This window comes from Nematolebias whitei, chromosome 4, assembly GCF_014905685.2.
Source record: "Nematolebias whitei isolate Nwh7 chromosome 4, NemWhi1, whole genome shotgun sequence".
Lineage (NCBI taxonomy): Eukaryota > Metazoa > Chordata > Actinopteri > Cyprinodontiformes > Rivulidae > Nematolebias > Nematolebias whitei.
In genome coordinates, this window is record NC_056501.1 from 36,841,253 (window position 1) to 36,852,637 (window position 11,385).

Below are 11,385 nucleotides of genomic sequence, written 5' to 3' on the forward strand. Positions count from 1 at the left end.
ATCTTTGCCTGATGTCCTCATCAAGTTCTATGCACGCTTTGAAGACCCGAACAGACCACTCAGCACCAGATTCACCTCACCACTGGATGAAGAGCATCTCAGCGTGACCTCAGCAGAAGTAAGGAGTACTTTCAGGAGGATTAATCCACACAAGGCAACCGGCCCAGACAACATCCCCGGAAAAGTGTTGAAAGAATGTGCCAATCAGCTCTGCGAGGTGCTGGCAGACATCTTTAACACCTCACTTACTCTGGAGACAGTTCCCACCTGCCTGAAGACTGTCACCATCATCCCAGTTCCAAAGATCTCTACAGTGACTGGTCTGAATGACTATCTGCCAGTGGCCCTCACCCCGATAGTCGCTAAATGCTTCGAAAAACTGGTCATGACTCGCATCAAAACAACCATCAACATCAATGAGGACCCTCATCAGTACGCATACTGTGAGAACCGATCAACAGAGGATGCCATCTCCTCTGAGGTCCACACTGCGCTCAACCACCTGGAGCAGAAAAACTCGTACATCCGTATGCTCTTTGTGGACTTCACATCCGCCTTCAACACCATGATCCCCCAAACCATGATGGACAAACTATCCACACCAGGACTAAGCCCCTCCATTTGCAACTGGGTACTAGACTTTTTAACAAACAGACCACAGTTAGTGAAGATCCACAACCTCTCCTCCTCCACCATAACCCTCAGCACTGGCTCTCCTCAGGGATGTGTGTTGAGCCCCCTCCTGTTTACTCTGCTCACGTATGATTGTGCAGCTACCCATCCAGGCTGTCACATTGTAAAGTTTGCAGATGATACAGCGGTGGTGGGATGCATCACAAACAATGATGAGTCCAGCTACAGGCAAGAGGTGGAACACCTGGAGAGCTGGTGCAAAGAGAATAACCTTCACATCAATGTGAAGAAGACAAAGGAGATGATTGTGGACTTCAGAAGGAACAAAAACACCTACACCCCCTGAACATAAGAGGATCTGCGGTGGAAGTGGTCTCCAGTTACAAGTACTTGGGTGTACACATGAATGACAACCTCAGCTAGAGCAACAACACCACCAGCCTGATCAAGAAAGCTCATCAGAGCTTCCTCAGGCGGCTGAGATGAGCTGGTCTGAGAAGCTCAGTCCTCACTTCCTTCTACAGGTGTGCAGTGGAGAGCATCCTGTGCTCCAGTATCAACGTGTGGCATGGAGGCTGCACAGCTGCAGAAAGAAAAGCTTTCTAGAGAGTGGTAAAGGCTGCACAGAAGAATCAGTTGGAGTCAGTCTCCTCACCATCACACACGTCCAGATGCAGGAAGAGGGCCACCTGCATCATGAAGGACCCCACTCACCTAGCACTCACACTTTTTGCCCCACTCCCCTCAGGAAGGAGGTTGAGGAGCATTAAGTGTAGAACCACTAGACTGAGGAACAGCTTCTACCCTGAGGCTGTTAGACTCATGAATCTCTAACCATAATAATCACTGTGAAAAATGACATCATGTTGCTGCTGATCTGTTTCAATGTTGATGTGTTCATGCATGCTCATCTGCATACACAGACTCGTGTTCATGTTTGGGCTGATGTTCGACGTAATGTTTTTTTATGCTATGAGTGCTTAGTGTATATTTAGTTGATGTTTTTCTTAGTTCATGTCTTAGATGTTATCATTGTTTTTCTTTTACATTTTATTGTTGGATGTAACTGGGACCCTGTGTACATAATTTCGCTCCACCACATGTACCACATGAGGTGCGAATGACAATAAAGTATCTCTGACTCTGACTCTGACATGCTGGCATTTGAATAAAAGAATGAATCAACCCCCTTTTGTCTTATTTTTGCTGTATGTGTGAATGTATGAGAACACCTACAATTGTCATCAGCATTCTGGTGGTCCACAGCGCTTCCCCTGATCTCTCCTTAAACCCAGACAAATGGCAAATATAACCTTTAGATTCTCAGACAGGCTCACACACATTCAACAAATATTCACTTTTTCCAGAATGAAAAAAGAGTCAAAAATGTTGCTAGGCTGACTTCTCAAACTTTCTGTTAGTCATTTTAACTTTAATATCAACTTCATTAAAGTCTACAAATTACCCAGATTCATTTGTGATGAGTAGAAACAAATCATGAGCTAAGGTTTTGTAAAAATTGGACTACATATCTGAGACCCAGGATTTTATTGTTGGATAACTACATACAGAATTACTGTTGTAGTGAACCTGACCTCATGTCAAATCTGACCAGATGGACAGAAACTGTTATTTCATTGATCTGCATCCAGAAATACAGTTTGACACATCTGGAGACTTTCTTTCTTGAATTAATCAAGTAGAAAAGACAATTCTCTATGATCATTACTATTTTACAAATGTTTGATAATCAAATTGTGTTAGTTCACTCAATGTTTACAGGTTGAAGAGAACTACTCATTTTTATTTTACATAAACAGTAAGTAATGATTTTTATTCCTCATTCAAAGAAGAAATCAGGGTAATAAGCATTTCTTGATTTTTCTGTCTTCAATGAGCAAATTTGTAAGTATGTTAAAGTTCAGGTTTCGGTCAACTAAAAGTTTACTGAAAAAGAAATGTCATGTTTAATCTTTACAGCAGATAATAGGAGTAGAGACTCCACGAAGTCTGGTTTTCTCCAATAATCTTTCTGTCTGTTTTAAACAAACTTAATCTCTGCCCTTGACTTGGATAACACCTTACATCACAAACCACACCTCTGATCTGGTCCATCCACCAATCAAAAAGCTCTAAAATGACCCGGAAGTCAACCCATTTAAATGTGGCAACTTCCCGGTTCTAGTAGAGTTTTTGCTGAGTTCTGTCGGATGCAGCTCATGGAGAAGTGTCAAAAGAAGGTCTGATGTCTGTGTCGAGTCTCTGTCGAAGAGAGACGCGACGAGATGAAAAGAGCTTAAAGGAGTAGAGCTCTGAAGGAGTTCAGAGTCCTTGAATCCAGAATGCAAGGGACGATTTTGGGAATTATAACTTCTGTTTGGATAACCTCGCACGACTCTCGAAGTATTTTAGCTGTTCTCAACGGAGACGCTGAAAGAGTCAAAGGAAGGATTCTATACCGACGCTGACCTATCATCAACCAGGTAAAAGTTCTACTTCGACCAAGCGTACCGTGACCAAGCTGAGAACTGAAGGAGCGTGCACGTTTCTGGTCAAACAGATTAATTCCCTCACACATCTCTCTGTAAGATAAATCTCCATTTTCATCTTAAACTCTCCTTTCTCCTAAAATCATTACAGATATTTTAGAAATATCTGAAGCAAAGTTCTCAATCACCGCCGTGTGATTGATGTCTGCTGTTCTGCTGAGAAGTGAGGACAATCGCCGTATTGTGCCCACTTTCTGTGAAACTAGCCATGTTATTGTTTTCATATTTTGCCAAATTAATGTAAATGTGTGATGTTAAACTTTGATTCTGCAAATAAATGACCGCATTCATTTGATGGGTCAAAGATAAATAACGTCTCTCGTTCGCATTTCTGTTAAACTCAATGCACGACATTTACACAGTCAGAAAAATGAAGAACTCGTGAAAATGTATGAATATATCCTGCTTATGTCATACTACACTGTATTGGACACCAGCTCAAAGCCAATGTAACTTTAATTGTAAAAGTAGTTTCAGAATGTGTGAAAATGTGGAACATTTTATATATTTGTGCTGTCAAAATAAACAATTGTCTTGTTAAAACAAATATAGTAAGTTTTTGGTGATGCAAACAGTATATTTTACGTACTGTTGACAAACTATTGTTCTGTTTTTGAAAATGGACAGAGTTTTATTCAAAAACTAAACCAATTTACAAATAATGACAAACTGGACACTTTAGGCAGTTATATTAGAGCAGACTGTACTTCTTGAGGAAGCTGAAGTCCTTCAATGTTTGCAGCAAGATGCTGCATATCTTCTATAAGTCTGTTGTAGAGAGTGCTATATCTTCTGCCATCATCTGCTGGGGTAGCAGCACCAGAGCAAGTGACTTAAAAAATACCAATAAGCTTATAAAGAAGGTTGGCTCAGTTCTGGGGACTCCTCTAGAACCACTGGAGATGATTGTACAAGGAAGGATTCTTCATAAAATGAAGAACATTATAGACAACCCTCAGCATCCTCTTCATCAGACTGTCATACAACAACAGAGTGTCTTCAGTCAGAGGCTTCTTCAGATCTGCTGTAAGACAGACCACTACAAGAGATCCTTCCTGCCCACAACCATCAGCATCTAGAACAACTCTTTAATTAAACCAGGATAACGAGTTACAACAACATTTAATTTCCCTCTGGGATTAATAAAGTATTTTTTAAATGATCAATAACATGAAAAACACAAAAACATTGTTTGAATTTGATAGCTGTGTGTGTTTTCGTATTAGCAAGAACCCATGAACCTATTTTATTGAAACAATCATCAGTGACATAATTGTACAACAACCCAGAATTCCATTAGCTGAAAAGGCTCAACAGACTAGGTAAAAAGGGCAAGTGTTTTTATTTTCGGACTCGGACATTCTCAATCCCACCATGTCTTCCATGGAAGAAGCTGAGTTGGGGTACTTTGGGGTTGGTCTATCCATAACCGTGGCTGAGGTCACTGAGGTAGTTAAAAAGCTCAATGGTGGCAGGGCTCCTAGGGGTGGATGACATTTGTACTGATTTCCTTAAGGCTCTGGATGTTGTGGGTCTGTCTTATTTGACACACCTTTGCAACACTGCGTGGACATCAGGGACCGTGCCACTGGATTAGCATACTGGGGTGGTACAAAACGGGGGGTGCAGAGGGTGTTCTCTTATTATATGGGCATAATAACTCTCCTTAGCCTCCCTGGTAAGGTATATTCAGGGGTTCTGGAAAAGAGAATCTGATCATTGGTTGAACCTCAGATCCAGGAGAAACAATGTGAGTTCTATCCTGGTAGTAGAACACTGGATCAGCTCTTTACCCTCACTAGGGTCCTCGAAGGGTCATGGGAGTTTGCCCATCCAGTCTACATGTGTTTTCTGGACTTGGAGAATGCTTTTGATCGTGTTCCTTAAAGTACACTGTGTCACTGTGTGTGTGTGTGTGTGTTGGGGGGGGGGGGGGGGCGCTCCATGAGAATGGGATAAGGGGCCCATTGCTGCGTGCTTTTCGGTCCCTATACAAGTGGTGCAAGAGTTTGGTTTGCATTGCCGGTAGTAAGTCAGATCCCTTCAGGGTGGGAATTGGACTCTCCCAGGGCTGCCCATTGTCAGCGATTCTGTTAATAACTTTTATAATAATAATACTAATAATAATAATTTATTTATGAATCTCTTTAAAACAACCACAACTGCAACAAAATGCTATACACATAAAATCAAGAAAATTTAAACACAAAAATAAAGCAAGTTTTAAAACATTATGATCAATAAAAGCAATAAAAACAATGCAGAGCAAATTCAGTCTGTGCTAAAAGCCAGGGAGCAAAAATGTGTTTCTAAAAAGAGTTTTAAAAATGGACAGTGAAGGGGCTTGTCTGATGGGAAGAGGGAGATCATTCCACAGGTTTGGAGCAGCAATAGAAAAAGCTCTGTCCCCTCTGAGCCTTCGTTTGGACCTCGGCACCTCCAGGAGCAGCTGATCTGAGGCACAGAGCAGGAGAGTATGGGTGAAGCAGCTCAGAGAGGAAGGATGGAGCAAGACAATTTAAACTTGTAAAAACAAATAAGATAATATTAAAATGAACTCTAAAATGAACAGGCAGCCAGTGGAGTGAAGCCAGAGTGGGGGTGATGTGCCCCCTCGTTTGAACTCCAGTTAGAAGCCGAGCAGCAGCGTTCTGGACCAACTGGAGACGTCTGAGGGAGGACTGGCTGACGCCAAGGTAAAGAGCATTGTAGTAACCCAGCTGAGAGGTGATGAAGCCATGGATTACTGTTTCCATCTCCTGCTGAGTAAGGATGGGCTTTACCTTAGCCAGCTATCTGAGGTGATAAAAACTGGTCTTGACCACGGCTCCAATCTGGGAATCTAATTTAAAATCACTGTCCATTTTAAAACCCAAGTTATAAACGTTTCTTTTTAAATGTGGTGCCAAGAGGACACAAAGGGCAAGGTTCACAAGAGCCACGAGGACCAAACACCATGGACATAATTTCTTGGTACAGCCAGGGGGCAGAGGGAGTCTTGTTTGGTGGACTCAGGATTCCTTCTCTGCTATTTGCAGATGATGTGGTTGTCCACAGTGTACCATGGGTGTGCTCTGTGAGTATGGGAGTCTGTTGCTACAGGTTGTTCAGTCCCTATACAAGTGTTGCGAGAATGTAGGAGGGAGTCTGATTTGGTGTCGTTAGGATTCCTTTTCTGCTTTTTGCAGATGATGTGGTCCTATTGGCATCATCGTGGCGTGATCTTCAGTTCTCACTGGAGTGCTTAGCAGCCGAGTGTAAAGCGGCAGGGATGAGAATCAGCACTTCCAAATCTGATGCCATGGTCCTCAGTTGGAAAAGACTGGACTGCTTTCTCTGGCTCAAGGGTGACGTTCTGCCTCGAGTGGAGGAGTTCAAGTATCCCAGGGGGATTTTGTTCACAAGTGAGGGAAGAATAGAGTGTGAAATTGACAGATGGATTGGTGCAGCATCTGCAGTATTGCAGACTCTGTGCTGGTCCTTTGTGGTTGTAGTGTCCAACCAGAAGTCCCTCTGAAGTCCATAACTGTCATCAGAGACGGTAACTAAAACTCATACGCACACCCGCTCTCTGTGTGACTCCTTCCTGATACAGGCCCCAAAACTGTATGGTAAATAAACCCCCTTTGCTCACTGATTCTTTTCCTGGGTCAGACAAAACAACTCCTCATAAAAGTATACCCCCGATGGCTAATCAACTGTCTTTCCTGGGAAGAGACAGACTTGCATCTCCAAAAGAAGTCCATAACAAATCATCAAACTTTGCCATACTCCTAGAACCTTGGTTACCACGGTAACAAAGGAAGATAGTCAGTTGAACACAAAGCTTCAAATAGGACCTCTGTTGTTTTCAGTGTTGTATGAAGAAACTAAACTTGCATTTGTGAAGGAAATTGTGTTTTTCTAAAAACAAGGTGTTATCATTTAAACAAAAGCCAATGTTCTCTCTAACACTTTGAGAGGATGACTTATAATCAAAATTAATTTATGAAGATTGTGTTCACACCTACCATTGGTAGGCTGCATGATTGGTTAAAATAAGAGGCACGATCTCTTCCTAGTATCAGGTAATGCTGGCACGGAAGACAGTTGGAGTTGTCCAGAGTTGGCAAAAGTGTGACGTCGTTGGCTGAGTTGTTGGCTTCAAGCCAGCCCCAAGAGTCAGCAGGGCTCAGTCAGCTGAGAAATGGAGAAAATACTTTGTAACTTCTTCAAACACCTGGGAATGAGGCACTGCCTTGCTGGAAGAGACGTAGTATGGAAGGAAAGACATTCCTTCTTGTGACAACGTGAACTAGAGTTGTATTCGGGCCCAAAATATCCGACCTGGCCCCAGCCCGCAGTCATTCTTTCCGAACTTCACCCAATCCAATAAATTCACAATAATTACAGGTCAGAACCCGGAAAAAACCCATACATTTTTAATTAGTTATTAATGGTTGGGGACGCGCAGTTGAATATAAGGGGCAGGAGATCTGAGCTGAGGTGATGTTTGTCCTTTCATGGTCGTAAGAGCATTAAAACCCTGTTTCTGCCTACATTCTTCTGCATTACGCAGAGACACAGACAGCTCTGACACACTTCTGCTTTGGGATACACCTGTCATCGGGGGCGCACTACTGAATAGATGGTGCATAAGCTCAGAGCTGAGAGGGTGTCTGTTCTTTCATGGCGGTAAAAGAGCATTTACACCCTGTTTTTGCCTGCATTCTGATTTATTCAGACACGGACCCTGCTCTGACACATCTGCTTTGGGATCTCACCTGTTTGGGTCGTCAGCCGCACACGTCCGCTGAATGTACGTCCATTTGGGCGATGGATCGCTTCCTGGCAGTACAATCTCATCTGACGCTTAAATTAATTTTTTACCTCTTTCAAGGTCAGTCAGCTCGCGGTGAAATGGCCGTGTGCTGCTGGTGAATGTATGGCAGGCCATGTACCATATAAGTGGATTGCGGCTGATCCTGACTCAATTAAAAGCTCGACACCAACCAGGCCTGCTCATCTATCACATTAGCATGGCCCAGCCCCACCCGAATTTGGGTCGTGTGGGACCGGGCTTAGAGCTCGGGTTAGAAATGACAGCTCTAAAGTGAACCTCCGGTCTTAGCGCCATATACCTTGTGGTAATGAGGACAGGACGTGAACCGGTGAGACAAAACTTCTTTCTTCTGATGAGAAGAACGACTCCATGCCAGCTTAGTTCTTTTGAGACACCTTAAATTTTGTTCACGAATCTGAGATAAAGTTTATCTAAATTTTAAACTTTAGTCCTAAATTTTAAATGACATTTCTTCTCAAAGTTAAAACTATTGAAATCATTCAACTTCTGAAATAACACTATTGGTTATGAGTCCATAGTCCAAATTTGCCATAATTTCACACTATTGTTTATTGCTCACAAACTGAAAATAAACGTTACAGAATTGTGATTTTAACTGACCAGGGTTTTTTGTGTTTTATTTGAATGAGGGGGATAACAACATTGCCAAGAACTCACATTATTACTTTGATCAAGGTTGACCTGCATTTATTATTTTTATTGCACACATGTTAAAAAGGTGACCAGACCTCTTTATCTAAGTATAGCTCTACATGGTGTAGAGGGAGCTGAGCTGTAAGGCAAATAACTCTACATTCCTCTTGTTAGTGACTGAACAAATTAGATCACTGATACAGGTGGTTGAATGAGTTTCATCCACAGGGTAGCTGGACTTTCCCTAAAAGATAGGGTTTGACATTCAGTTATATGGGAGAGACTTGGAGTAGAACTGCTGCTCTTCCACATCGAGAGCAACCAGTTGAGGTGGTTTGGCATCTGGTAAGAATGCTTCCTGGGCACATTCCTAAATGGTAAATGGACTGTACTTATTTAGCGCCTTTCTATCTGATCACGATACTCAAAGCGCTTTACACCACAATCTGTGTCCTCATTTACCCATTCATACAGCACTCTACTAGATCTCTACAAAGCTAATTGAACAAATCATTCTAAAGAGACTAATCAGTGCTTTATCACATTCAGACACCGATGGGACACACACCAGAGGCAATGAGGGGTGGATTCGAACCCCCAACTCTTGCATTGGAGGACGGCTGCTCTAACCATTCAGCCACAGCCGCGCAAGGAAGATGCTTTGGGCATGTTCAACTGGGAAGAGACCATGGGAAAGACCCAAATCATGGTGGAGAGACTACATCTCTCAGTTGGCCTGGGAACACCTTGGGGTCCTCCCAGAAGAGCAGGAAGAGGTGGCTGTGGAAAGAGATGCCTGGTCCTTCCTGTTCAAGCTGCTGCCCCATGACTTGACTTCGGAACAAGCAGAAGATAATGAATAGATGAAAGGCAATGCAATCCAAACTCACACTGCTTGTATAGGGACTGAACAACCCGCAGCAATGGGTCCCCAATCCCATACTCACGCAGCACCCCCCACAGTGTACCTCAAGGAACACAGTCGAAAACCTTGTACCACAAAACACATGTAGACTGGATGGACAAACTCCCATGACCCCTTGAGTACCCTAGTGAGTGTAAAGAGCTGATCCAGTGTTCCAAGGCCTGGACAGAACCCACATTGGTCCTCCTAGTTACTGCATTAAATGTTGAAGGATGTTAATCTGTATGTAGGGCAAAACTTTCAATGAGTTCAGTAAAACAGAACCATTTTCAACATTGCCACCAAAAAACGGCAATAGATTTCTAAAAATCCAAATCACAGGATTGATTTCTCTCATTTGTGCCAATTAGCTCTTTATAGCTCTTCACACCCAGTTTAACACTTGGTACCATAATTTGGATTGGGCCCACTTGGCTGCAGTTGTTTCACCAACACAAACCAAGAGAAATTGTTGTAACAGCTGATTTTCTTTTTCTTTGAACTTTTATAAATCGCCATTACATGGATTATTAGAGCAAGGTACTACTGTAACAACAGAACAATATTTAGAGGAACTATTTGAATGAGAAGCTCCAGATTACATGTTTCTGGTTTTAGTATGTTACATAACTTGATAATGTAGCTGTTTTTGTTTCATTTTTTTATTATAATTTTCTTCAATTTATTTTCCAATTTATATGCTTTCTTTTATGATTGTCTACTGTTGTCATCATTCTTTGTTAAAAACAGGTCTCTCTTGTAAGAGTCCTGGAGGCTTAATGAGACTAGCCTGTATAAATAAAGGTTGAATGAATTAAATTTCCTCACATAATCACACATAATCATTGTAAGGAGAATTATAAGTTATGATGCTATCCTCGATAGGATTCTTTACAAGTTCTTTTGTTTGATTTGTTTCAAAAGTCAATCACGTAAGAGATGTTTTTCAAAGTCTTTCAATTAAAGGTTTTGGAACTGCAGCATCTCTGAGGGAAAGAGGTAACACTTCAGCTTTGAAGCCCCATCAAACTTGAGGTAATGAGCTGCAGAAATGAACTTTGTAGATGTATTTTTCATCACTTTTGATCTGTAGCTCTTTGATGGACATTGCTGCTGACCACTGATTGATTGAGTTGACTGGAGACACTCATTTTCCATTTTCTGGAATCAGTTCATGAAAAGAGAGACAGATCCACTCATTACACTGTTCGGTGCCAGACCACATTGTAAGTTATCGGGTGTTATTATTGTTTTTTGTACATTGCTGGGTTAAAGTCACAACAGACAAGCAGGCAGTTATCGATTTTGAACCAGGTTCGAAAAGTATTCAACCCATGAAAAGAAAGCTGATCTGTGTTCATGTGAGCTGTGAAACTGGAGTTAAACTTTTGGAGTTGAATGAATAAGCCCAGTCAGCACTCTTATTAAGAAGCAGCACAGGTTACTTACAAGCAATACACCGACGTCCCCCATCGCTAAAGGTTTTGAATAGTGAAAGTTTGTATTTTTTTGGACTGGAATGCAAGTAAACATTAATGTTTTATGTGCAAGCCATTCAAGTTAGTAAGTGCATAGAGTTACACTGTGTCCTGGTGAGTGGAGAGAACAATTTTATTCACTACTAGGCACAGTGGTGGAACCAGAAAAGGGCCACCATAGATTAATCTTATGCCACCCCAATCATTTGAGGAATCTATACTTTTAAGCAATAAAAAAAAAAAAAAACTAGAAAGCATATGTTGCTCAAATGATAGAGGTGGTTGCTTTACATGGATGCATATATATATATATATATATATATATATATATATATATACCATACC